Source organism: Corvus moneduloides, chromosome 1 (genome assembly GCF_009650955.1).
Source record: "Corvus moneduloides isolate bCorMon1 chromosome 1, bCorMon1.pri, whole genome shotgun sequence".
NCBI classification, from domain to species: domain Eukaryota; kingdom Metazoa; phylum Chordata; class Aves; order Passeriformes; family Corvidae; genus Corvus; species Corvus moneduloides.
Genome location: NC_045476.1, coordinates 23,835,018 through 23,861,913, shown reverse-complemented (window position 1 = coordinate 23,861,913; position 26,896 = coordinate 23,835,018). Strand labels below are relative to the sequence as shown.

Here is a 26,896-nt window from a genome sequence, read left to right as displayed (position 1 = left end):
TGAGAAAGTTTTGCTCAGTTTTTTCCTTCCCCCTTTCAGGCTCAGTTTAGAGGCATAGAAAGGCACAAAAATTAATTTCTGGGCATAAGCAGCGATATGGGATACACATCATAAGGTCACCCCAAGACATTCCACCCCTTATCCCATATTGTTGGCTCAATGCCCAAACTAAGATATTCCAATTTTACACACACATTAATACATATATATATATATATATACACAGCTATATATGAACAGTGACAGTGATAATCAGCAAGCAGGGGTATACTGGCATTTCACACTACAGGTGGTTGTCACACAACAATCAGATCTCCCTGTGGTACACAACGTGTTGTTCCATCTTTCTGCATTACCCACCATGTGCAACCAGGTCCCTGAGCAAAGACAACCCCACGGATGGGTTTGTCTGTACTCGAGGCAGAATTTATCCACACAGTCTTTCCTAATAGACCTCTGACATGCACTGCTGGGACCTTATCTCCATCTGTTGTATGCAGGGATTCAGATTGGGCTGGACCAGCTCTATTGGTGGAACCTCGGGTGTTAACTAACCAGGTGGCTTTTGCTAGATTCTGTTCCCAATTTTTGAAAGTTCCCCCACCCAGTGCCTTCAAAGTGGTTTTCAACAATCCATTGCACCGTTCCACTTTGCCTGCAGCTGGTGCATGGTAAGGGATGTGGTACACCCACTCAATGCCATGTTCTCTAGCCCAGGTGTTAATAAGGCTATTCTTAAAATGAGTCCCATTGTCAGATTCAATTCTCTCAGGGGTGCCATGCCTCCAAAGGACTTGCTTTTCCAGGCCCAGGATGGTGTTCCGGGCAGTAGCATGAGGCACAGGGTAGGTCTCCAGCCATCCAGTGGTGGCTTCTACCATTGTGAGCACATAGCGCTTGCCTTGGCGGGTTTGAGGCAGTGTGATGTAATCAATCTGCCAGGCCTCCCCGTACTTGTATTTGGACCATCGCCCACCGTACCACAGGGGCTTCACCCGCTTGGCCTGCTTGATCGCAGCGCATGTCTCACAATCATGGATAACCTGGGAGATACTGTCCATGGTTAGATCCACCCCTCGGTCTCGTGCCCACTTATAGGTGGCATCTCTGCCCTGATGGCCTGAGGCATCATGGGCCCATCGAGCTAGAAACAACTCTCCCTTGTGTTTCCAGTCCAAGTCTACCTGTGACACTTCTATCTTTGCAGCCTGATCTACCTGCTTGTTGTTTTGGTGTTCTTCATTAGCCCTACTCTTGGGGACATGGGCATCTACGTGGCGGACTTTCACAACCAGCTTTCTTACTCGGGCAGCGATGTCTTTCCACTCTTCAGCAGCCCAGATTGGTTTTCCCCTACGCTGCCAATTAGCTTTTTCCCACTTTTCTAACCATCCCCACAGAGCATTGGCTACCATCCATGAATCAGTGTAGAGGTAGAGCTTTGGCCACTTCTCCCTTTCAGCAATGTCCAGGGCTAGTTGAACAGCTTTGAGTTCAGCGAGTTGGCTTGATCCCCCTTCTCCTTCAGTAGCTTCTGCAACCCGTCGTGTGGGACTCCATACGGCTGCTTTCCACTTTCGTTTCATCCCTACGATGCGACAAGAACCGTCGGTGAAAAGAGCGTAGCGTGTGTCTTCTGATGGCAGTTGGTTGTACGGTGGAGCTTCTTCAGCACGTGTCACTTGTTCTTCTTCATCAGTGAGACCAAAGTTTTCACCTTCAGGCCAGTTTGTAATTATTTCCAAAATCCCAGGGCGATTCAGTTTTCCGATATGGGCGCGCTGTGTGATGAGAGCAATCCATTTGCTCCATGTGGCATTGGTGGCATGGTGGGTAGAGGGAACCTCTGCTTTGAACATCTACCCTAGCACTGGTAGTCGGGGTGCCAGGAGGAGTTGTGCCTCAGTGCCAATTACCTCTGAGACGGCTTGGATTCCTTCATAGGCTGCCAAGATTTCCTTCTCTGTTGGGGTGTAGTTGGCCTCAGACCCTCTGTAGCTTCGGCTCCAAAATCCCAGTGGTTGACCTCGAGTCTCACCGGACACCTTCTGCCAAAGGCTCCAGGACAGGCCATGGCTCCCGGCTGCAGAGTAGAGCACGTTCTTCACTTCGGGTCCTGTCCTGACTGGGCCAAGGGCTACCGCATGAGCGATTTCCTGCTTGATCTGGGCAAAAGCTTGTTGCTGTTCAGGGCCCCAATGGAAATCATTCTTCTTGCGGGTAACCAGGTAAAGAGGACTCACAATCTGGCTGTACTCAGGAATGTGCATCCTCCAGAAACCTATAGCGCCTAGGAAAGCTTGTGTTTCCTTCTTGTTGGTTGGTGGAGACATTGCTGTGATCTTATTGATGACCTCAGTGGGAATCTGACGCCGTCCATCTTGCCATTTCACTCCCAGGAACTGGATCTCTCGGGCAGGTCCCTTGACTTTGCTCTTCTTGATGGCGAAACCAGCTTCCAGGAGAATCCTGATAACTTTCTCTCCTTTCTCAAACACTTCTGTTGCGGTGTTCCCCCACACAATGATGTCATCAATGTACTGCAAATGTTCTGGAGCCTCACCTTTTTCTAGTGCAGTCTGGATCAGTCCATGGCAGATGGTGGGGCTATGCTTCCACCCCTGGGGCAGTCGGTTCCAGGTGTACTGCACGCCCCTCCAGGTGAAGGCAAACTGAGGCCTGCACTCTGCTGCCAGAGGAATGGAGAAAAATGCATTAGCAATGTCAATAGTGGCATACCACTTCGCTGCTTTGGACTCCAGCTCGTACTGGAGCTGCAACGTCTGGCACGGCAGCGCTCAGCGGTGGAGTCACTTCATTCAGGGCACGATAGTCCACAGTCAATCTCCATTCCCCGTCAGACTTGCGCACAGGCCAAATGGGGCTGTTGAAGGGTGAGTGGGTCTTGCTGACCACCCCTTGGCTCTCCAGCTCACGGATCATCTTGTGGATGGGAATCACAGCATCTCGAGTTGTCCGGTACTGTCGGCGATGCACTGTCGAGGTAGCAATTGGTACTCTTTGTTCTTCCACCTTCAGAAGGCCGACTGCAGACGGGTTCTCTGATAGCCCAGGCAAAGCGTTCAATTGCTTAATGCCCTCTGTCTCCACAGCAGCTATTCCAAAAGCCCACCTGAGTCCCTTTGGGTCTCTAAAATACCCGTTCCGGAGGAAGTCTATGCCCAAAATGCACGGGGCCTCTGGGCCAGTCACAATGAGATGTCTCTTCCACTCATTTCCAGTCAGGCTCACCTCGGCTTCCACCAAGGTCAAATCTTGTGATCCACCTGTTACACCAGAGATAGAAACAGATTCTACCCCCACATGCTGCGATGGAATTATTGTACACTGCGCACCAGTGTCAACCAAGGCATCATATTTTTGTGGTTCTGATGTACCAGGCCAACGAATCCACACAGTCCAAAAAACACGGTTTTCCCTGGCCTCTACCTGGCTAGAGGCAGGGCCCCTCTATGCCTGGTTATCCTTCTTTCCCTGGGCCTGCACCTTAGAGGTTCCTTCATGGGAATTGGACATGCCATCGTCTTTTCCATCATTTCCAGCAGTTTGGCTACAGGCAACTGGAGCTACTTCCTTTTTCGTAGATCCTCCTTTCTGAGACTTGCGCTCCTTCAATTCACTCACTCGTGCTGCCAGAGCAGACGTGGGTTGTCCACCCCACTTCCTCATGTTTTCCCCACTGTCACACAGGAAATTCCACAGCTCACTTCGTGGGATGTACCTTCTCTCTGGGGAACGTCCGCGGAGAAGGCACTCTTTAATCTCCTGGTGATTCTTCTTCATTTCATCTTCAATTTTCTGCATACGTGTTTCCACAGCTGCAATTCTTGCATGTGTTGGGCCATGCACAGAGTCTGCATATGCTCTGAGCTTCACTGCCATATCCCGCACGGTCTCATTCGCACCGTAGTCCGGTTTCATTATTGCTAAAGCAGAAGCATATTCTGGTGGCCCAAGATGTATGAGTTTTCGCCACATGTATGGAATAACTCTGGCCCGGTCTGGACTTCTCAATCCTGGGTCATTTGTGAAGACAACCTCTACCACCGCTAGTTCTCTCAGGCGCTGGATCCCTTGTTCTGTGGTCTTCCACTGGGTTTGCTGCATGTAGAGATCATCTCCGCACATATATCTTTCAGCCACGCCTGTCAAAATCCGTCTCCAGAGACTGGTAGAGTTAGCCTCCCTTTTCATCTCTTGGTCAATCACTGGATCATGTGACAGGGATCCCAAATGCCTCGCTTCAGCACCGTCCAGCATCACATCATCACCTGCAGCATCCCAAATACGGACCATCCAACTTATTATGGATTCATCGGACCGTCGGGTGTAATCCTTTCTTAGGCTGTGAAGGTCCTTTATGGACATGGACTCAGTAATGGTTTCTGTGCCTGAGTCCGTTGGTGGTTTTGAGGTTCCTTCCCCTGCATCATCATCATCTTTCACTGGGCGATCAGTTTTGGTTGTGTGCTTTTTCCTCGTGACAGGAGCCACTGTCAATGGCTTAGACTCTCCATCTGGTTTGGGCTTGCTGTCTGGTTTATCTGCAGCCTGAGTGACTGGGGTATCTGCAGGCTTTGCTGATTTATCTTCCCGCCTCTCTACCTTTACTTGCTGCTGCAGTGTGCGATAGGCATATGCCAAAGCCCAACATATTGCAAGGAGCTTGTTCTCATTAGAATTGTCATTGTATTTCTCTTTCAGATATTTTCCCACCTCAGCTGGTTTCTGAATTTGTTCAGATGGGAAATCCCAAACTATCGGGTCAGAGAATTTCTTTAGGGTTTGGCCGATGTCCTCCCATTCCCCACACCACTCAAGATGTTCCACCTCTGGGTCAGGTGTCTCAGCAGTCACCCTGGAAATCTGAGCTCTCATTCTAGACAAGCTATGAATTACATGGAGGAAGATTACCAGATTAAATACCAGGAGGGTGGTCTCTTTAACATCAAGGGGATACTGAACATTCTCAAAAGATAACCTATCAAATTTAAAGGGAAGGGAAACCCCATCTCCTCCTCCTCTAACAATCTGGGTACAATTACTAATAAATTCCCAAAACAGGCTACTGAAGCTAGGACTGGGGTTAGGACGGAGAAACCACTTATCATACACACCTCGAACAGCTGCTTGTACCTCTATCAACTTCTTATAAATCATTATCACCGAGCACAGCAAAATAGAAATCCTGGTTCGTCTCCCTTCTCTGTAAAATTTACATACCAGGGACAAGATTGGAGCAAGTTGTGGATAGGTAAACAACCCTAGGGACCAAAAAAGCACTAGTACCTCAATGAAGCCTAAGGACCAGAAAGACATGAGTACATCGAGCCAGAGAGACATTATGAACTCAACCAGCATGGTGACTACTTTACTCCAACACAGAATAAGTAAATTCAACCCAAAATGTAATTAGCACAAGTTTTTTCACTTTCCTTCGAGCCACACAGTTGGGCGCCACTAAATTTGTTCCAGTTTGGGCAAATTTAGAAATATATCCTCTGAGAGAAGGCACAACCACCCCTCCCCCACCAGGTTCGGGAAAAAATAAATTTTCCTCGAAGGAAAGTGAAGAAGATAAAACTATTTATTTAACAAACACATGGGAAGGAAAACAATGTTAGATGGTAAAATCTTTCGCGGTAGAGGAAAAAACCTGGGAAAGTGTTCGAGTCCTCCCTTTGGTCTCCTCGGAGCTGGGGCTTGGGCCGGGGCCAGGCCCTCTGTGCCCGGTGGAAAGTCCTCCCGATGTGCTCTGATGTTACAGCAATCAGGCAGTCCAGTAGAAAAGGGGAAAAATCCGGAATTCCAGAGAAGGAAATCCAAAGTCCAACTCTCAGTCTCTCTCCAGAGAACAAGAAGAAAAAACTGGCCAAAAACTGACTGGAAAAAAAAACAAGCCGGGTGCTTCCTCCCTCCCCTGCCCCAGCTAGGGAAAAAAAAAAAACCTGCTATCTTTTTGTAACCTTGAACGAGCTGCAAACTGCTTTGAGAAAGTTTTGCTCAGTTTTTTCCTTCCCCCTTTCAGGCTCAGTTTAGAGGCATAGAAAGGCACAAAAATTAATTTCTGGGCATAGGCAGCGATATGGGATACACATCATAAGGTCATCCCAAGACATAAGGTTTATCTACTACATTGAAGAATCTGGAGCGTGGTCTCTACAAAAACCCTTTCGTCTCCCTCCACAGTGACAGCAGCACATTGAAGCGATTCCCTGGCACAAGGCTTATGTGCTCAGCAGCTCTGTATATTTGTATCATGCAATACACCAGAACACCCCAGATTTATCTATCTCAGTTTTACTTATCCTAGGGCATTTGTTCCAAACAAACCTTCATTACTCTATTATTGGTTTTTTTGCTAACAACCAACGTTTACTGTTAACACAAAAGATATATCGAAGAAATAGGCAACAAAGTAACTTTCATTCTCTCTCCTCCTGAAATTTTTTAATTAAAAGACATCTCATAAAATATGAATTCATATCCAATTTGTTTGCTCATCAAGTAAAAAGTAAGCACAGATACCAGCATCTAAAAATTTGAATAAAGATCAGCAAATAAGTAGCTAACAGCTACTTAATGAAGATGCTTGAAAGGAATGTATGTAATCTGATTTGTACTGCATAATTCTTTTTGTATTATTTATTTTACACTTGAAATGACCTTATTTTATTTAATGCATTCAGTCTCAGTAGCTCACTGATATAGAATCATTTAGCTTAAACTCTGATCAGTCAGCTGCTCTCCAGTTCAATCAGTCCCCTTCCCAACAGTAAAATTTTATTTGGCTGGTGAATACTTCTATATCCTGACAGGAACTTGAAGCCCCATTTTGTCTCAGAAACCCTGTCCTGAAGTGTATCATCATACTCCACAAGGCCGAGCTTCAACTGAATCAACAGGAATTGAACGGGCTATGGAATTGGGTTCTAGAGAGGTCCATCCTCAGGCTTTTGAGGGGCTGGAGTGGAGGGTGCCCCGGGAAGGCTTGCTGGACAGAACTGGAAAGATCCTACCAACGTTATACAGTAAACCCAGATCATAAGATGAATTTCTGTGCCTCTGTCACCATTATAGAGATGTTTTTGTGGCTGTAAAGGATAGCTTCATGATCTGGAAGGGAAACAAAGTGTGAAATAAATATGAGACATGAGCAAACACAGATGGGTTTACAGAAAGAGAGTGGGAGAGAGAAAAGCACTTAGCTAAACCTCTTGTGGTCAGCTAAGAAATGCAAATTGTACTGTTTTGAGATAAAATATGATAATAAACTAAAATCATTTGGTGGTTTTATGCTTACAACTACCAAATCAAAAAGAAACATGTAATTTACAGTGTGAAGGAAGAGAAAAAGGATAAAAGGATAGAGACCAATATGGTATAAAGCAGACACTTCATTATTTTAGAGCCTAATTCAAACATATGCTGAATCCCTGCACTTTTCATGTAAGTTAGCAAGTGCCAAGCAGCTTGTAAGAAGCTGTCTTCCTCTCTCGGAATCAGGATCCCAGTCTGCTACGTCACCTAAGAAAACCATTACCAAGTAAATGCATAACTGGTACTAAGCCTATGCTTAAACATATATAAACACTCCCCTGGAAAATGTTGTATTTTCCCCCATGTATATGCATATCTGTGTAGACACCCATATATTCCCCTCAACAGGCAGGGAAATGACAGACATGAGATCTGCAACACAAAATGCATGTGGGTCTCCAAAACCAGCCCTCGGGAGCACAAGGCCAGGAAGCACCAAGAAGGGTCCAATCAGTCATCAGCTCTCACTGGCTTCCACTAGAAACAGAAGCTTGAATCTCGTGCCTGCACAGAGGCACGCAGTGCAATTTCAGACCCCTTGGGATATCTGAGGACAGATGTGACACAACAGCACCAGCTGGATGCCAAGCATGATGTGCTAGTACACCTAAAAGAGCCATCTTTGGGCAACCAGAACTACCATAGATAAACAGGTCCTTTGAGAATCTTTGCACACAAAGCCTTTGGGGATTTATTTTTAATCTCTTGGCAGCAACAAAAGATCCTCCATATTCATAATTTTTTAAAGTATGGCACTCTTGCATCAAAAGTCAGTGCTGCAGATCAACTGATCTCTCCATGGAGATAAGATACTTACTGAAACAGCAGAAGTGCTATTAAAAAAAATAGTGGATATCTACCATGCTTTGGTGCATGTAAACCTGAAAATTTCTGTAATTAAACACTATCCTGGAAGAAGTTTCCATAAGATTCACATTAGGCAGCTATATTTATTACTAAATGCTTCCTGTTTTACCCAAGCTGAACACATTCAGCAATTTGCATTACAGAGCATAACTCCTTAATTCTCAAGTTAAATGTGATCACTGCAGATCCTGGTTTTGCACGTACCCAGCCCGTGCATGCCAATTTCCAGTGTCTGTAGCTTGATCAGGTGTCTGCTCATACAAAGTACTTGTGATGGGGACCAGCTGGAAATAAGCTTGTGCACAGTTATAATGTGTGTATGAGCATGTGTACAAGTTGAAAAACAGAGCACATTATTCCCTGTTTTCCAGAGCGGAGATACCTTGGTCACACAAGGTCATTATGGAGAACCTGACAGTCCTCGCCCTTCCAAAGCACATACACGCACCCAAGAGCCAAATGGAAAAAGAGAAGCCAGTGAAAGGGTTAATGTCAATTGGTGTTACCTCTTCTGCTGCTGGATAAATGCTGTTTTCTAAAACTAGCAAATAGCCTTCCTGACCCTGGACTGGTGAAGTAGAAGGATTTTAAACTAAAATGTTTTCTCTATAAACCACAGTAAAAAAGTCCCAGTTTCCTCCAAACCCTAGAAATTCTACTACTCATTGTATTTATACAAAACCAAAGCCTGGCTATGAAAAATAATTTAAACCTAACCACCTAGATATCCTTTTCATGTGCTAGAATCTCATGCTTTTGGCCTTCTGCCTCTGTTTTAAGCATAGTCTGTATTCCCACTGACTTGACACAACTGGCAATTTGTTACAGTGACAGAAAAATCAGGGCCACTTAATTCGCCAGTCCGTGAGGGTAAAGCAAGCTACTTTTCATAATGCATGTACAGGCATCATGCGAACATTCACTGGTAGCTGTGTCAGAATGCCTGGATATTGTGTGTTTGTCAGACTGTCATAAAGAGTTATAAATACACAGCTACAAACCGTAGATGAAGTCTTGCAGTATGGACAGACTACATGCACCTAAATTAAGAAGGTGTTTTAATTCTCAATACAGAAAGATGCAGAACATCTTTTTGCATGCAAACCTGTTAAGATTTTCAGACTGTGGTGATTTTGCACACGGAAAACCAATGCTTCCTCAGCTTCAGCAAGACCTACTGGATTCTGTGTGGTTCCACCAAATGACAGGCAGAAGAGGAAGCAATATAGAAACCACTACAAAGGAGCCCTCCTGAGCACTGAGTCTCAGATTATAGGGACAAGATGGGGACAAGGTGAGAGAATAGACAGCATGTTGCCTCATTTCCACCCCATTTCACACTCCTTAACACCTTTATTTCCAACCCAGAAAGACAGGAGCAGTGAAAACTCCACAACCCCAGTCAAGCCACTCCAGACGGAGAGTGGGGAGGAATTTTATACAAGTTACAGACATATTCATTCCAAATTCTCCAGAAAGTGTTGTAGTTGTTGCTGAGCACCTCCCTTACGGACATCTGCTCTTATGTCCATGCCACTTTCTAATGAGTGATCCCCTCAAATCAAATCCACTTTTTTCTAAAGCAGGAATAAAACACCTTTATCCATTAGCCTAGTTTCTGCTGCTTTCCTAATACTGAAATGGTGAAGGAGTCACTTGTGGTATTTTTTCCTACTTCCCATAATCTGGCAGATCTCTTTGCCTTCTGGGTAGTTTCTTTACTCTCTCTCCAAGCTATTCTTTGCTAGAGCAACATACTTTTCCTCTTATTAAGGACTCTTTCATCCCAAATAAATGTCTTGCAGTATCGACCCACCACGCATCAGTTCCAGCTCCTCATTACCAGGTCCATTTTTCCTTCTGCAGACATCTGCATAATTATATTATGTGAAAAAGCTTATATAAATCAGCTATCATTGTCATATGTTCAAAAGAATTGACCTGCAATTGTTATCTACTGCAAACCTTCAGCCTAATTACTTTTAGCCATCAAATCTAAGCAGTAAAGTCAAAAGGTGACTGAATAAGGATTAGTCAAGATGCATTTTGGAAACAATAGTTAGTAATTTATTTACCTAAATCCTACTTTCAAAGCTATTGTGATCGCATCCCCACAGGCCTCGAAATTGATTTTTGAAACAATACTTTAACTGCCTTCCTATCTGGCAAACTTTCTTTGGTGCTTGGCTGAGAAGCTGAGATTGACCCTGCCTTTTCATGTCTAGGTCTGTGCACTGATGTCATCTGCTCTCCATCCTCACTCACTGCTGCGTGTGCCAGCACAACAGGGATGGTGAGCAACTGTTACAACACAGGGAATATGTGGGCAACAAATGAAGCTTTCCTGATGCTTTCAATAAGCAGTGACTAACAGCTCTTCAAATTATCAAAACAGTAGCAAAAAAAAAATTATATTTAAGGTTACATTTTCACCACCTCCTTATTTGTACATACAAAACATGTCCACATAACTGTATCAGCTAATTAGCTGTGCAGGTATTCAAATGCCTTTTCAAATGCATCTGCACACGGTCAAATGTAGATTTTTCACACCTGAATGACAGTAAACAAACAAACCAGAAGCCAAATGAAGATGTGGCTGTTTAATCTAGAGGATATTGCCTATTAAGAAACACATTCTAAGTTGCAACTGTGTAAATTATTACTATCTCTTTATACATTTTCAGTTTCTGCATGAAAGAATCACATTTGATCCACTGAAAATAAATCTGGTCAGAGGCTATTATAAAATGCAGAATGTGCTTCCACAAACAGAACAAGCAAATCTGTATAATTGGTACATTCATAATTTATTTCAGAGTCACCCTGTTCTGCTGACATGTATCTATTCTTCTTAAAACTTTTTCCAATGAGTTATTTTATTTTCCAATAAAGGCTATCTTAAATCTCTCCTTTCTTTCTGTTTAATTCTGAGTATTTCACTGCTTGAAAGTTCCAATGACTATCTGCAATAATTATATTTAACCTTCCATACGCCCCTCTTTCTCATATAATTGTTTACCTTCTAGGACAAGGACTGGTATCAAACTTCCTTTCTTTTAATTAGGCTTCTTTCCTACTGCTAGGCAGCACGTGTACCCCTTAGGCTTTCAGTTTACTAAATTAACTGTCAGCACTCTTTATGATCCCTCAAATTCTTTTCCCTCCACAGATTTATCTCATTTCATTATCCTTGGCAGTTCTGAAACATTTCAAAATTTGGTCTACTGAAAATCAATACCAGTACAAGAGGACATAAGGTTCACTCTGACAAGAGATAACTACAAATTTTGAGCACACCTCTCTAGTTAGCCTTGACCAGTCTTACTTCAGCTGTTGTTCAGTGCCTATAAGTAGAACTTGGGTGCACTATACAAACCCTAAAAGCAAAAGTGCATTCTTTCTCTAGAAAAAGATATACTCCTTCCCATTTCCTGAACATTTCTTCTCCTCATCACTTCTTCAACTACTTTTAGTGAAATTACATTACCTGACTGCTTTGCCTAAGGCAAATGGATATAGATTATTTCAACATCTCTTTGTTTTCCTTTTTTTCTTCTGGAGGGTGAGGCCAGCAATTTTTTACTAGACTAGCAACATGCTGTGAAGTCAAATTTAATATTCTGCATGCCTCCTGCTCTAATTTTTGCTTTGAATATTAGTACTTCTTATATTGATTTCAAACATGAAAAATAACTGCATGTGGCCATAAAAGTGCATAGGAAAACAAAATCTGTCAGTTACACTGAGCTGTTTTTGTCATATCTGGCCTTCTGGGTCAATTCCAACTATATCACTCTAGTTAAGTCAGTGACTTACTATCAGTTCCTTGCCAGCTCCTGGCAGTGTTCCATGACTTCTTCTAGGTAACTCACAGAGCACGAGATAAACCCTAAGGTAGCTTCAAATGACAATAAAATGTGCAACTTGCCAGACCAAACACAATTTCTCTTTCTTCTAAGCCCCAGCCTCATCCAACCTGTGGTTCCTGTTCCAGCCTGCAGAACATTCAGACTAGGAGGAAGGAGGTTATTTGAAGCATCAGCCTGGAGGTGTTTCCAAGATGCATCCATGATTAAGCAAAGATTTTCCTATGATTTTGTCCAGCTAAAGAGCAGATGAAAGTAAACGGACATTCCCTCCCCCCCCCCCCCCCCCCGGATTCTATCTTTTGCACTTACTTCTGAAATGCTTTCCAAATGTTTTCTCAGGGTTTGGCCTAAAATCTTGATATGCTCCCTCCTAAAATTCTCCTCAAACATATGTTATTTGCCTTGAAGTTGATAGTGCCTTTCCACTTCAGAAAAAATCTTCAGTTAGAGGCACCGTGAGATTCTCTATTTCCAGACCAAATCCATTCAGTTATCAAGGAAAGAATTAGGTCTTCCACAAAATCCAGTCAGGGCACCCACAGAGGAAGCTGATCTGCTAAATAAGGAGGTGCCATTTTCCACAGCGCCTTTTCAGAGCTGAACTGCCATATGCTGCTACTCCTTCACTTGCATCCTCTCTGGAGGAAACCAGCTCTGGCACTTCAGTCCACTGGCTCAGCCTTCCCCAAAATGGTGTGCACTTCACTTAGTTGCAGGCTAATGTCTTCTCATCCCACCCCACGGCACTGAAATATGTTTTTGGTGCCTTAGGCACCCTTCAAAGGAGCAGATGCTTCTTTTCCACACACATGTCACCAGGTGATGTGACAGGGACACATGACCCTTTGAAGGCCTGTGGCAGGAGGAGTCACAGACACGAAGTGATTGGTGGAAGGAGGTGACAGATTTTCGCTCTGCATGTGACTCTCTTTTGGTCTCTGGTTTCTTGTGAGGAGGACACAGGGTTGAGGAGATGGAGGGAAGCCACAGTGTTGCTCTGATTCCCTTGCACTGCATCAAGGCAGCAGAGAGATAGGCAATGGGAGAAGAGCTTTGCTAGGCCCAGCCTAAATCTATCCCTGTAACATGTTAAAAAGAACAACAAGCTTCAGTACATGTCGTTGGGGCTGAGCAGTACCTTCTGTATTCCTTATAGACTCCTTGAAGAGTTCTGTGACACCAGTGCCCATCAGGAGTTAGGACTGCCTAGTGCAATAATGAAGCTCGTACAGCCTGGTCGTTATCTTCTCCAGCCATGCATGTATACAACCATTAGCTTCCCAGCCCTTTCCAGGCTCAAAAAGCTTTGAAACAAAGCACCAGCCAGGACCTCCCTCTTGCATCCTCACCTAAGCCTTCTCTCTGGCCACATCCTTCATGTCAGCTCACAGCAGGCACTCTTAACATCAACCCTCCAGCTGCCTGCATTGTCCTCCTCTCCAAAGGGACTTTGGCATCACTTTCCACAGGTTTTGCCTCTGCAAAGCTACAAAGGCCGTGCCTCTCACACTCATGCCTGCCACTCCACTCAAGAAAATAATAAAAACCAAAGGATGGAATGTGAGTAGGAAATAGAACCTGATAAATGAGACTGCCTTTACATAATTACAAAGCCCTAGCCATAACTGTACTAATATACTTATTGCTTTGCTGTTGGGACCCCACTGGTGTAGCAAAAATGTAACATGGCAACATAAATGTAACATAAGCAACATAAAAATGTTTTAAAATCCATTACTGGATCCCCGGAAACCCACATGTTGTTTCCCGGCATTCCAACACTTACCAGTTGGCTCGGATGAAGTTACGGAAAAGGCAGAGGAACACTCTTTTTCTTATCACATGTGTTCATTATCTTCCATCCTCACTATCACTGTATGAGATGCAAGCTCTGTGCCACCACCAATGTAGGGCACAATGTCATGTTCCCTCTTGCCTTTGCCTTTCATCCAGCCCCTACATGGGGCTGAGGAGTTCATCCAGGAACCTGAAGTCAGGCATTGTTGATCCTAGCTGGTAAGGACCCACACCTAGCTGGTAAGGACAGTCCTATGAATATGCAGCTGGTGACTCTGAAGCCACTTCAGGTGACACCTGTTATCCCTGTGAATGGGTAGGTGAATGCACAAAATTAACAGAAAAAACCTCTAGCTTGTGACAACAGAAGACAGAAAATAATGCAAACTGTACAGATAAACAGCCTGAACACTGTTGTTCTACTTTGACCTAGCACTATTTTAAGTCAAAGCACCAGTCTGTGGTAATTTTACGGTAACTTATTTTAAGTGAAAGTGGATCACTATATTATGACTATCTGAATACATCAAATGGCCAGATGAAATTCCAGCAAAGGATGGCTCTAAGTTGGACCATGCCTACTAGCTTTCATAGGTGGAAATAGGATGACAAAATCAGTAGTTAACAGAAGACTTCATTGAATGGTTCAAAGAACCTCATACTGCACATTCATGATGTATCCTGATTTTGGGAGCAGTTTGCCCCTAGACCCCAACACTGCATTTTCATTTACATTCTGAAGACAAAGGGTCTGATTTCTTTTATACCTTTCTTATGCTATCTAATTTAACTTCAGCTGTGTTTTGTGCTTCACAATTTTCCCCTGAAATCTCCATTGATGCAGAGAATAACTTAAAAATTGTAGAGTAGGATCTTTCTGTGGTACAGTTACTTTTTCTTGTTAGTAATGGTCCACTTTTGCCAATGCCAAGAGTGATGTAAAGGATGCCAAGGAAGCAAAAATGTGGGGAAGGAATCATGTCACTAAACTTTGATAGTTTGAACGTGCTTGAAAAATCTTCTTGACCAAGAAGAAAGCAAGAAGAGCCCAGAGAAATGCTGACTCCAGAGGTCTCAGAAAATAATCAGGTGGCTGCCACTACACATGACAAATTGTCATCTGACTTTGGTTTTTCATGCTGACACAGGCATAGAGCAATGTGCCCCCCTTATAACACTTTTTTATAAGAAACTCAGTAAATCCAGTTTATTAAAAAGTATCTAAGTATGAGGTTTGGATCATACACCAGTCTTCTCTCACTTAAGCTAAAGGTGAATCCCTTCATTTGAGGAATAAATTCTAGATAATCTAAAAAAAAAAGATACCCAGTATTTAGAATTGTAGTAGGTTGTTGAACAAGGAGCCATGTTTGATATGAAACAAGAAAGCATGCATATCCACATGTGCAGCATTTGAACAGGTATTATTTGTCACAGTCTCCCACAGATGCTATCAGAGCTTACAGAGAAATGCAATGGTTATTAAAAATGATTCACCGCACTTATTAACATGACAAAGCACAAGAACTGTGAACTAGTGATTAGAATGTATGAGATTTGATAAATAAAAGGCTTTTCAATGTTCTCTAAGGACGCACTCTTGAAACCCCTTACTTTTTGTGAGTCCATCAGCTTCAGGACTGTACTCAGTAGTTTGTTTGTGTGAATTACGCATGAAGGGTCCATTCCAACTCATACCATTCTATTATCCGATGCCATTGGGATAGTGCGGAGAAGCGGCCAAGCTTTGATTGCAATTGCTCAGTTAAAATTTTCACTTACAGAAAACACAGTTTTGCTGTGCCAAGTCCAAGTCAGTGCACGTTTTGAAGGTATTTATGTGGATTCCCTTCCTGCAGGAGAAAAGCAGAGCTTGCCGAAGTGACTTCCAGATGGAAGGTGCATTCCTGATCATATGTGTCTACAAACAGACCAAGTTGGGCAGTCCTGAGTCTGCTCTTGCTTGACACAAGGGAGGAACCATCATCTTGGAACTCAAAGTGGAGGAAGAAAGCCAAGTGAGAATCACCCATTTTAACTGAAAAGTAATTAGGCAAGAACACCAGCAGATTGCAGTGGAAATTGAGAAGCCATAGAACAAATTGTTGCCATGGACTCAATGATCCTTGTGGATTCCTTCCAACTCAAGATATTCTATGATTCTATGACCCTAAAGGTGAAGTCTGGCAGGATGAGACATTGAATGTAAGCTCTTTTCACAATTTTTTTATTTTAAAGTTAGAAAAGAAATAAAATCAAAAGTTTTCCTCTTGCTTAGTCCAAGGGTGATATATTATTCATCCATAACTCTGAGGGTTTTAAGTCTAGACCAACGTACAAGTACAAAGAAATAAGTACAAACACATAGGAGTGAGGCATGCTCTCATTTACACAAAGGTAGGTCTGGACAGGCTCCTTTGATTTACCTCAGCACAGCCAAGAAGAACATTTCCCTGCCATGCAGCCAGGAATTGCTCTCAATTAAGAGCCCTGAACAGCAGTCTACAGAACCAATTCCAGTCCCTCCACCGCCAGAGGAAGCCTTCATGGTATGAAGCCTCACACAACCACCAGTAGAGGCTGAACTCAAAATCAGGCTTTTAGGGAAACACTAAATGCAATACTAAAGTGAGAAATCTTTTAGTGACATTTACATTGAAGAATATACACACAAAAGAGGATATTCACAATCTACAATCACCAAATGCTGGAATTCTCAAAAGCCTGGAGAATATGCTGCTTCTGCTTCTGGTGGATAAAGAAAAGGTTGTGTATGCTGTGCATTTCCAAGCCTACCAGGACTCAATCTTTTGTTTCTAAATCAGTAGATATGAAATGGAGTCTTACACCTGCTTCTAGACTACTTAAACTTGTCATGAAAAGACTTTCCAAAGTTTCTCTTTTTTCACTCTCTTTCATATGTAACCCTGATCAGCTTCCTTAATCCATATGTATTTGCAGAGCTTTCTGCCGCCTTTAAAGTCATACTCAGAAAAGTCCTTCCTGAAACACCTTTGATGACTTTACAGTCATATAATAACATTAAAAACTACCACTCCGCGTCTGAATAAATGACCTTGAAAAACACAATAATAAAATAATTAAAATAACAAAATTAAAATAACAAAAATAAAATAAAATCATTCTAGGTACAGAACTCACAGCAAATCAACCTTATCTGAAACAGAACTGGTGTGACTAGAGCTGTTCTTGCTTTCTTGTAGGCTGAATAGAGGAGACTTTCTTAAGGAATTGATATGACTTTCCCTTAAACAATGAACACAAGTTCAACTGAATGCAAGCTGGAAAAAACCCTAAAACTTAGCTGGGAACTTAGACTGAATATATTAATTTGAGTACTGCCACAGAAACTGTGTCTGATTAAACGAAATAGGGTCATGATTTTACTGTATAGTGAAAGCCATCATATAAAAGGTACCATTCAAAGCATTGATGCATACTCATGCACATCAGTAGAAACCACAGACAAGCCTCTTGTGGCTTTGCTGACTGCTTAAGCCTGGCAGGTAAGGCTGGTCATTATTCTGAGCACAGATGTAAGTTCAGAAATATGCCAACATGCATTATTGCAATCAGCATGCATTACTGTACATCAGTGTGCCTGTAATCAAATTTAACAGCTCAACCAAACAATAAGGTCTTGCAGTCTGAAAAGATGGCAAAAGGTCCAGTAATGGCAACAAAGTGGTACTAGACTGTCCATGGAGACACGCAGCAGGTCTCTGCCATCAAAGTACAACTGCAATTTCACTGCAAGAATCAGTCTTGATGGTCTACCATAATCTTCATTAACTAGAAGCACATTATAGTGAGCTCCAAAAGCAATCACTTCTGATGTCAGAATTAGAAACTAAAATTTATGAGATGTGCTTCATGTCCTGGGAAATATCTGCTTTTTCAAGTATTGCTTCCTTAACTTTGGAACATTACCAAAGGCAGTTTGTGAGGGAAGAGAATTAATCTGCGAGAACCAAGTAAAAATTTCATCCTGACAGGTCAGAATAAAGTAGAATTCTAACCTATACAGACTTTAGTCTTGGGATAGTATTTGAAAAGCTCTACAGAGGCTTGGGTTTCACTCAGAGTTTTGTTGAAGGAATTTGTGATTGCAGAGTCTCCATAGAGGCTCTGGCTTCCTGGCTTTACCAGCTGAAAAAAATTGCACTGATAATCTGAAGGAAAACAACTGCTTTTCCTGCCATCCATTACAATCTGATCAGCATGGAGTACCTAGGATTCTCACACTTTGCTCTGAGAAGTTAAAAAACCCCTCATCTTCCCTCAAGCTCAGTCCATCCTTCATCCTATTACTTAGAACACTTAATGATTTACAGTGTTGACAATGCACTTTCTCTAGCAATTGTTTCCACCTCGTTTCCAAAGCAGGATGTTCCTATTTTTAGAAACATATTAATCCTCCCCCCCCCCCCCAAAAAAAACCCCAAAGTCCAAAACCAAACAAAACCCAGGAGTTTTTTCTCTATACATTGCAAAAATCATTATGATAACGACCTTCAGACAGTGGGACAGGTTCCTGGCTGACACTGCCTTAGACCACTCGTTCAAACAACACAACTAGACCCATTCATGGGAATCACATATTGTTTCCTTCATTAATCTGCATCACTTGTGTGGTTAAACCAGCACATTTCCATTGTTGTTGACTCTGAAGGTGGTGGTCTTCTATTATTGCTCATGCAGTTCAGTGTTGCTTCAGCTGTAAACAACTGCAGAGCTTAGCTGTGAATGAACTCCTTCCAGCTCAGCCCACTAATGCCAAAGCCACCTGAACCAGGAGTGGTACACAGCACAGAAAACAGGGCTCACAATCCATGCACTACCACAGCAAGGGAGGGACCGAGAGGAAAAAGAAGGCAAAAGGGAGAGACTGTGAAAGGATGCAAATGTTCGTACCCTCAAAGTCACCACAGTAAGCAGATCTGCACTAAGAGATATCCATTTTCAGACAAATGGGTATCCAAGCAGTATTTTCCTTGATTCAAAGCTGGTTTGACGTGACAAACATTTTAAAGCAGTAGCTTATATCCAGTTCTAACTCGAGAAATTAACAAGTGAGTGGAAACAAGCTTCCAATTCAGGATTCACTTCTGTTCAACACCCTGGATAGATGAAATCCCGAAGTCTCAGAAATGCGCTAGACTTGAAGAAGTTTGGTTTCGTTTTCAGGGGTACAAGGCTACACACAAAAAAATTATTCTCACAGCTGTGCCAAATCCCTGGAGGACGGTTTATCCTAAATCTGGTTTACTTCTCGTCCTTTTTCCTTAATCTGGCCACTTTCTCCTTAAACATTTTAAAATCACAGATGTCTTGTAACTCAGACAGTGGGGCAATGTGCATAAAATGATGACGTGAGGAATCTGCTTCACAGCCAACACAAAACTGCTTTACAGTACATCTAGGAAACCTCATTGTCAGTCCATCCCAAGAATGCTGTCTGACTAGAAACATTAAAAGAAACCCCAACAAACATTACAAGATGGAAAGAGATATATAACAAACAAATAAACATGTTTATAAATCCTCTCCAAAGTTCCCAGAGGACCATGCTCAAATCCCAGGTATACCAAACTAAGCCAGTGTAATAGTGACTTGGTAGTATTAACAGTTAGAGCTCATGATCTCAAAGGTCTTTTGCAACCTAAATGATTCTATGACTCTGCTGTGTGTCAGCACCCATTTTCCCCTAAGGAACAAAGGAGTTCAGGAGGAGAAGGGTATCACCAGCACGGCCCCAACTGCTCCCATGGAGCTCCCACTCACAAAAGGTGAGCAGTGGGCATCCTGGCACTACTCTGCACACAGACGAAGATAGATCTTACCCATTACTCCCTGCTCAGTTTATATCAGTCTATTTATTGTGTTCATAGAACCATTTATAGATGGCTGAGACAAACGGCTCTAACTCAATTGCCAAAAATCCCCCACACCATTAATATTTACAAAGTGCTTCTTGTGGGTACCATCTCAGTCTAAATACTATTTGTATGTTCAAGAAACACAAAGCTCTGGAAAAGAAGAGAATAATCTCCACAAACACCAACACGTGTAATTCTTCTTCTTGAAACAACACTGAAAGGATACATTTTTAATGCTTTATTTTTGTTTCATCTCGGTTGCTTTAAAATTCCTAGAATCTTGAGTACATTTTTTCTTTTAAATGCTCATATTCTTTCCCATTTGCCAAACATTGATTTTCCTCCTGCAACTTGTGCAGAACTCTAATTTAACATACTTTAGTTGGATCTCTTGTTTTCAACAAACTTCACAAATTCTACTGAGAGCTCAGAAAGACACTGGTTAACCAAGTAGCACAGAGCATTGAGAACCATTATTTGTGCACATATCCTGCAAACATAGTGGTTTTACATTTAATTTTGACCAATAGCTGGCATCACAGTTTACAGTCTTACTTATCCTTATTTTTAAAGTAGTTCTTTAGAACCCTGAAAGAGAAGAAGAAAGAAATAATTTGGGACCTTTTCTGCTCAGGAATAGGAATACACTAGAGTGGCTTAATTCAATCACAGTAATTGAAATTCCTCCTTTAGTTTTCTGTCACTTGGAAAAAATACCACAAACTTCTGACTCGCTTTAAAGATTTAATCGCCAAATGGTTGTGAAATGGCAAATTTGTTGGTAGAACATGAACAATTATCAGAGATGCCAGTTCATGTTAAGGAGCTGGGAGACTGCATACTTCTTAATTCCAGGGTGAAAAAACAAAGAGATTTTAAATATCTAATAAGAAGAAAAATGCTCCAAAAATTGCTCTTCATGCACCTAAGGTTAGTGAAAGCACAGGAAGTTTGAAGATGTAAAGCACTCATCCTGAAGCACATCAGCTTTCAGTAAACCATCACAGATGAATTTTGAGTTTTCAAGGGCAGAAGGACAATATTAAGAAAGCAGAGTGACTCTAGCCCCTCTCTCATGTTAAATAACATAGGGAGTGTCCACCCTCTCCACTGCGAAGTCAGGGAAAAGCCACTTGTCTTTCATCAGGCAATATGACCAGCACCAGAACCTTCACAAACATTATTTTTTTCACTCAGCTCACCGTTTAACCACAGTGCACAGAATCTTAATTTGCATTTGTATCTTAGTCCAGAGAAGAACAAAACAAAGTGAGGAGCAAGGAAAGCGCCTCCGACATGCAAAACACTACACAAGAGGAACAGAAGCAACAGAGTCTGACTTTCTGTGGGGATAAACTGCCTCTTGAAATGGAACGTGTGTGTGGTGCAGAGGCAGCACACACCAGGAAAGCAGTACCAAGTAACTTGAAGTTGTCAGGTTTAATTAATTGGTTCTTAAAAATGCCTGATGCAAACCAAGCATTAGAGTCCCTTGACTGATATGACACCTCTTATAATCTGATGAAGACGCTCATCTGAGTAGGGAAACATGCAAGTCGGGTAACTCAAAACTCATGTCTTAACTGAGCAGATAAGTTACTCCATGCAATTTAAGGCACACTGAGTATTTAAAGAGGTACTGCACCAGACCTGATAAGGTTTCTTAATTTTTTTAGGAGAGCTGCAAAACGTTTAAAAAGAAATAATCTCAATCCTTATCACCTACATGCATCTGAAAGTTTCTGAACACTCTACTGAAACCCATCTGCATCACAAATTTAACACTCCGGTCCCTTCACTGCCCATGTCATTTTTAAAGTAAGAGAAAGGCTCCTCAAGCATTTAAACCTTTAAAAAATTAGGAGTTTCCACTATCTCCAGTTTTCTGTTTCTTCTCTTAATACCATTTAAATCGAACATTTATCATTCATTCGGTCTTAAAATGTTGCCTCTTTTTCTTCCTTGCAAACAAGCTGAGCACACAGGGATCACACCCATCTCAGTCTTTCCCCCTGATTGCTCAAAACAAGCAATCAAATAGCTGTGTGCATGCAAGTTCACAAGCTAAAAGCTATGCTGAGCATTCAGAAGACAATACTCTGGAATAATTCCCCACCTGGGTACTCACCCAGTACCAAGAGTACCCGTTCACAATATTAGCATAGGTACAGCTACATCATCAGTTCCCACCAGCTTTTCCGGCTCTAGCCTCTCCAATTAGACTGGTCTCATGCTAGAGAAGTTCAAGGGTTTCCACAGGGTCTAAAAATCCATCCAGCACCAGCTTGATTACTGAGCCTGTCTGACTGCAGACAGTGCTGGGTTCAGTGCACGGCACAATCTGATTACCTGGGGGCAATTTCTTACAGTGTCCTGAAATCATAGTGAGGCATTGAAAAGGATTTCTCCCAGAATCAAACACAATGACAAAGGAAAGGGAAATATGAGAAGCATTCAAAGACCATCATAGTCCTGCCTAAGTTCAGAAAAGAAATGCAATTCTAATGAAACTCTTCTCTCATCTGTTTTATCAACACAGAGGAAATTAAGGGGAAATTAAAGTAATAAACTCACACTTTTTAGGACTTCAAAACCAAAGCCACATAAACAAAGCTGGGCTATATTAATGGGGATCCTGACGATAGATCCAGGCACCATGAGAGTTAGTCATACAAACGGCTGTGTCACACTTAAAAACTGAGCTGAAACTTTTCTTTCTGTGCTGTTTTAAAGCCATTCCGTACTTAAGCCCGAAGTGACAGCAAACATTTATTGACAGTTAATGCAGTGCTCCTGCGATGTATTATTAGGCACAAGCCCAGAGGCACAAGGCCAAGTGCTGTTAATCTCCTGGTGAGTGCCTTAGTGTCTCAGATATGTACTGCCTGAAAATATCCGGTGATACCACTAATGTTTTTTAAAAGGCAGAAGTCTTGAGTTTTCACAGAAACTGATACACTGATTAACCCACCAAAACAAAAGAGTAATGGAAAAAGCCCTGCAACAGTTCACCCAGTTTCTAAACCCTGTTTTCCCACATCAGAAGTGATGTACCAAAAAAATACTACCCTCCTCTGCCTTACCTCACGCTTTACTTCAGCAGTGTCAAATCACATCTTTCTTGCTTGGCTAAAACCCTTTCCAAAACAAGTAAAAACACCTATCAGCTTTTACCCAAGGGAAGTGAATTGCTGAATATTCAATCATAGGTTTCCTTCCAAATGCTCTGCTTGTTTGTTTTAGAGAAGCCTTAAGAAGGGCAAATAAAAGGTTTGAAATCCTCTGAGCAAAGCTGACTTCTTTCTCTGAAGGTCACCCTCAAGTCATTTCGAACCGTGGAAATAGCGCAGGGGTGGGATAAGCAGACTCAAAAGACAGCTTTTCTTCTCAAGTAACTTTGATGCCTCAGGCTGAACTAAAAAAATGCCCTCAGGTGGAGGTTCGCCACTTTTTATGGGCCTATCCAATTATACCCTGGGGAGAAGGATGCAGCAAGAAGTTCTTCTTGCAAAAGTAACTCCTGCACAAGCACTTCAAAGAAAGGAGAGTTTTCTACTGTTCTAGAGTTCAGAAAAACTCCACTAGAAGTGATCAGGCTTGTCAAGGGTCTTACGGTAAAGTACCCTCTCTGGGACAAACCTTAATCACTATTTTCAGGGTCAGTGCCAAAGCTGGACTATTCAAACCACACGATGTAGATCTGAATCAAGACAGCCCCTTCATATTCCTTCAGAATTTATGGCCTGATCATACTAATAATGTGCACTCAAATTGAGAGTAATGCATTTAGCAAACATCAACTATGACTGCCATGCCTATTCAGAGCATTTTGACTAGGATCCAAACTGAAATTCATAATCACGTTAGCTAAACATATTATTTAGGAGATGTTGCAACCTGACTAAAGACTTAATTTTGTGTAAACCTTGAGAAAGACGCGGGAAACCAGCGGGAGCTCTGCCTAAGCAAAAACTACAGGATCTAGGGCTCCTGTGCAGCTCCACGCACGAGCACACCACCGTGATAGCCCCGCACACCCCGTTTCTGTAACGAAAGCGAATCGCCACCCAAAAACCGCAAGCAGGCAAGCGAACAAAGAAGCGCTCCGGGGCAGCCCGGGCAGGGCAGCGGCTGCGTCCCCCCCAGCTCCCGGCGCCCCCGCGCAGCCCCGTTACCTCCTCCCGCGGCTGCGGTGCCGCTCCGCTCCGCAGGGCCGGCCCCGCCGCGGGCAGCGCCCCGGCCCGGGGCAGGCGGCACGGACGGGCTGGGGCGGCCGCGCTTCTCCCCGGCGCTGGCAGCGCCCCTCGCTCCGCGCACGGCCCGGGGCAGGGACGGGACCCGGCAACTTCGCGCACGGTGCCGCCGGCCAGCGGCGAAGTTGCCGCCACCCAGCGCCAGTCCCTCGCCCAGCGGGTGCCCCCGGCCCGCTCGCCCGCAGCCCCTCTCACCTCAGACGCTGCCTCCTCCTCGCCAGGACCGGGAACGGCACCGGCTGCTCTACGCTCCATCGCCTCGCCCCGCTCCCGGCTCCCCCATTCGCTCCGCCTGGCGCGGCCCCGCTCGCCGCCGCAGCCCCAGCGCCGGCCCCGGAGCGCCGCCTGCCGCCGGGGCACGGCCCCTCCGCCCCCGAGCGCCGCCGCCCCCGCCAGCCGCCGGGCCAGCGCTGCCCCAACCCGCCCTGCGGAGCCTCAGCGGGGCACCACCCTGGCCGGGCAGTGGCGGTCATGTTTCATTCCTGTATTTAACCAGCAGCCCCCTCCCCTCGTCAGGGCAGTGCGGGCCCCGCTGCCCGGGCAGCTGGCGTGAGTTGCCCAAACGCCCAGCCCGAGCCCGACCGTGACGCGCTTTGAGGCAGCGAACGCGCTCTCCCGGGCGCCGGACCTGTGCTGGCCGCGCTGCGGTCCCGGCTGAGTTTCCCGCTCCGCTCCGAGCCTGCGGGTGGCAGCCGGCAGGTGAGCGCTGTCAGCGAGCCCCCGGGGCGTGCCAGGCGCTTCCCAAGGCGGGGACAGCCCTTTCCACGAGTTTCTGCCCCAGGCCGGCCGCAGCCGGAGCCCGTCGGGGAGGCGGGAGCGGTGCCTGCAGCCCGCGGCGCGCAGGGACAGTGCCCCTGCAGAGCGCGGCTTGGCTCGGACCCTGCCCCAAGCGCTGGCGGGGTTCGCGTGTGCCGGGGCTGCCGGGACCCCTCGTGGGGGCAAAGTGGGGAGCGACGGTCACAGACGGTCGGGCAGAGACATCGTTACCCTGCCTGATGTCTCCGATCTGCGAGCGGGCGCTTGGGGGAATGTTAAGCCTTTGGATGCCGGTATGAGTGCTCAGGCTCTGCCCGCGCGTACACCGCCGCAGGATGCCGCTCCACCAGGCAAACAAAAAGCATACCACACATAACTCTTATGGTTTTAGTAACGAGGATGCTCTACTCTGCCTCTTCCCTCTCCCCCTCCCATCCCCCATCGGTGCCAAGTTACAACCTATTTGTAAGGATAGAAATGCGTTTCCTGAGGTGTCTCTTTTATCTCCTGCCAGCTTTTTCAAAATGCCTCTGTGGCTAGTACCTGGCTCCAGAATTTTGTCAATCTTAACACATTTTATTTTATTTTATTTTATTTTATTTTATTTTATGTGGATTCTGGCATTCACTAATTTTAATTTTTGGTGTATTTTAAAAAATATTTCCTTCTCTTCCTCTTGGGGAAAATTCTGGCTAGTTCTGGCATCTGTCATGATTTTTACCTCTTAATACTGAAGCAAAGATTATGTGTGTATTAATTAGTTTCTTTTCTCAGTTAGTGGATCGACTGCAAGAATTTGTTAGGTCAAACTTGATAAAAACTGTCAGTCCCAGGCAGCCCCTTGTCTCTGCAAGGAACCGACTCTGCCTCAGAGAAAGCAGGGCATAGTGCTGCCTATATTACCTGTAATAGGGAGATTCTTATCTTATTAGGGAGATTCTCTTTGTGCATGTATATGCATTTCATGGTTTTTACTAATTATTGCTGACATCCACTACAAAATCTATCAAGTTTCAAGGGAACAATTCATTGCTCTTGAACTATTTGGTTTTCAAGATAGCAGTGAAGAAATAATTGGCAATTTAAGTACATTGCCTTCTAATTCCATTTCATATTCTGTTTGTCTTGCATTATGAAAAGACAAACAAACAGAACCTTGCTCACGTCCTTCTCAACTCCATCTTGGCACTGCTTCTTGCATGCTCTCCATGAATCATTCCCCTCTGCTCTCCCACTGAAGTCTGGAAGTGAGACAGGCATCACAATATCTGACGTTGTTTGTATCAGTATTAAAGAACTATTTGAAAACAATTGTCTTTCTCATACAGCAAGATCTTTTTATTTTCATTTTTTACTGCTTGACAGCACAGATAGCCTGGAACATATTTCCACTGGCATGAGATTTTTGTGCAGTTACTTTTCTATGCCACTTCTGTTCATTTATTTAGCATGGATTTATCCCACCTGCATATGTCTTGTGTTTCCTCAAAATAATCTGTGTTAAAATATACGGAGGTTCGTATTCTTTTCTTCCCCCCTCTGTAATTCCTAATAAGTAATTTGACAAGGCTACGGAGATTAGGATCTCACTTCTATTTGCAAACTGAAGTGGTTCTATTATCTTCAGAGGTTACCTTTCAGCTTGCAGTGGAGATTAGTTGCACATCCCCAGAAGTGAATAGTGAACATGACTGGACAGGTGTAATTCCACTTTTAATGATTCCAAACTATTAAACAGCATTCTGTCTGCCCTAGCCCCCAGTCCCATGAAGTTGCAGTTTCTTTACTAGATGCAATGTCTGATGATAGTGAAGACTAATATTGAAGATCAATAGCAGAATGTTATTTATGGGGTCTGTGCCACATACCATTAAAAGTAATACAATTCCAGTTTTTTAAACAGATGGGAAAAAGGTTGCATGGAGCAGTTAACTGGTTTGGACAGGATCAAAATGGTACAGTCCTGGCAGGACTGATGTTGAAAACTGGGTCTCTGGCTCCAGCCTTCTTCTCTCAGTGCTGTTGCTTTGGTGCTGCTTTGTGCTCCTGTTCCTTGAAGACCATGTCATGTGTGCCATTCCTGACTCACACAGCACCCACAGCTGCAGCA

The 26,896-nt window shown here is 43.8% G+C and overlaps 1 protein-coding gene across 4 annotated transcripts in view; it reads right to left on the bottom strand.

Moving 5' to 3' along the window:
• KCNG2 (potassium voltage-gated channel modifier subfamily G member 2) overlaps nt 1-25,104 on the bottom strand; it is a 64,276-nt gene extending 39,172 nt beyond the window's left edge. Inside the window, exon 1 of one of the 4 annotated variants that reach the window (XM_032101902.1) lies at nt 25,018-25,104. The gene's annotated coding sequence lies outside the window, so the exon portion shown is untranslated. The other 3 variants (XM_032101893.1, XM_032101884.1, XM_032101911.1) reach the window with 3 other exon arrangements.
• Between the last annotated feature and the right edge of the window lie 1,792 nt (nt 25,105-26,896).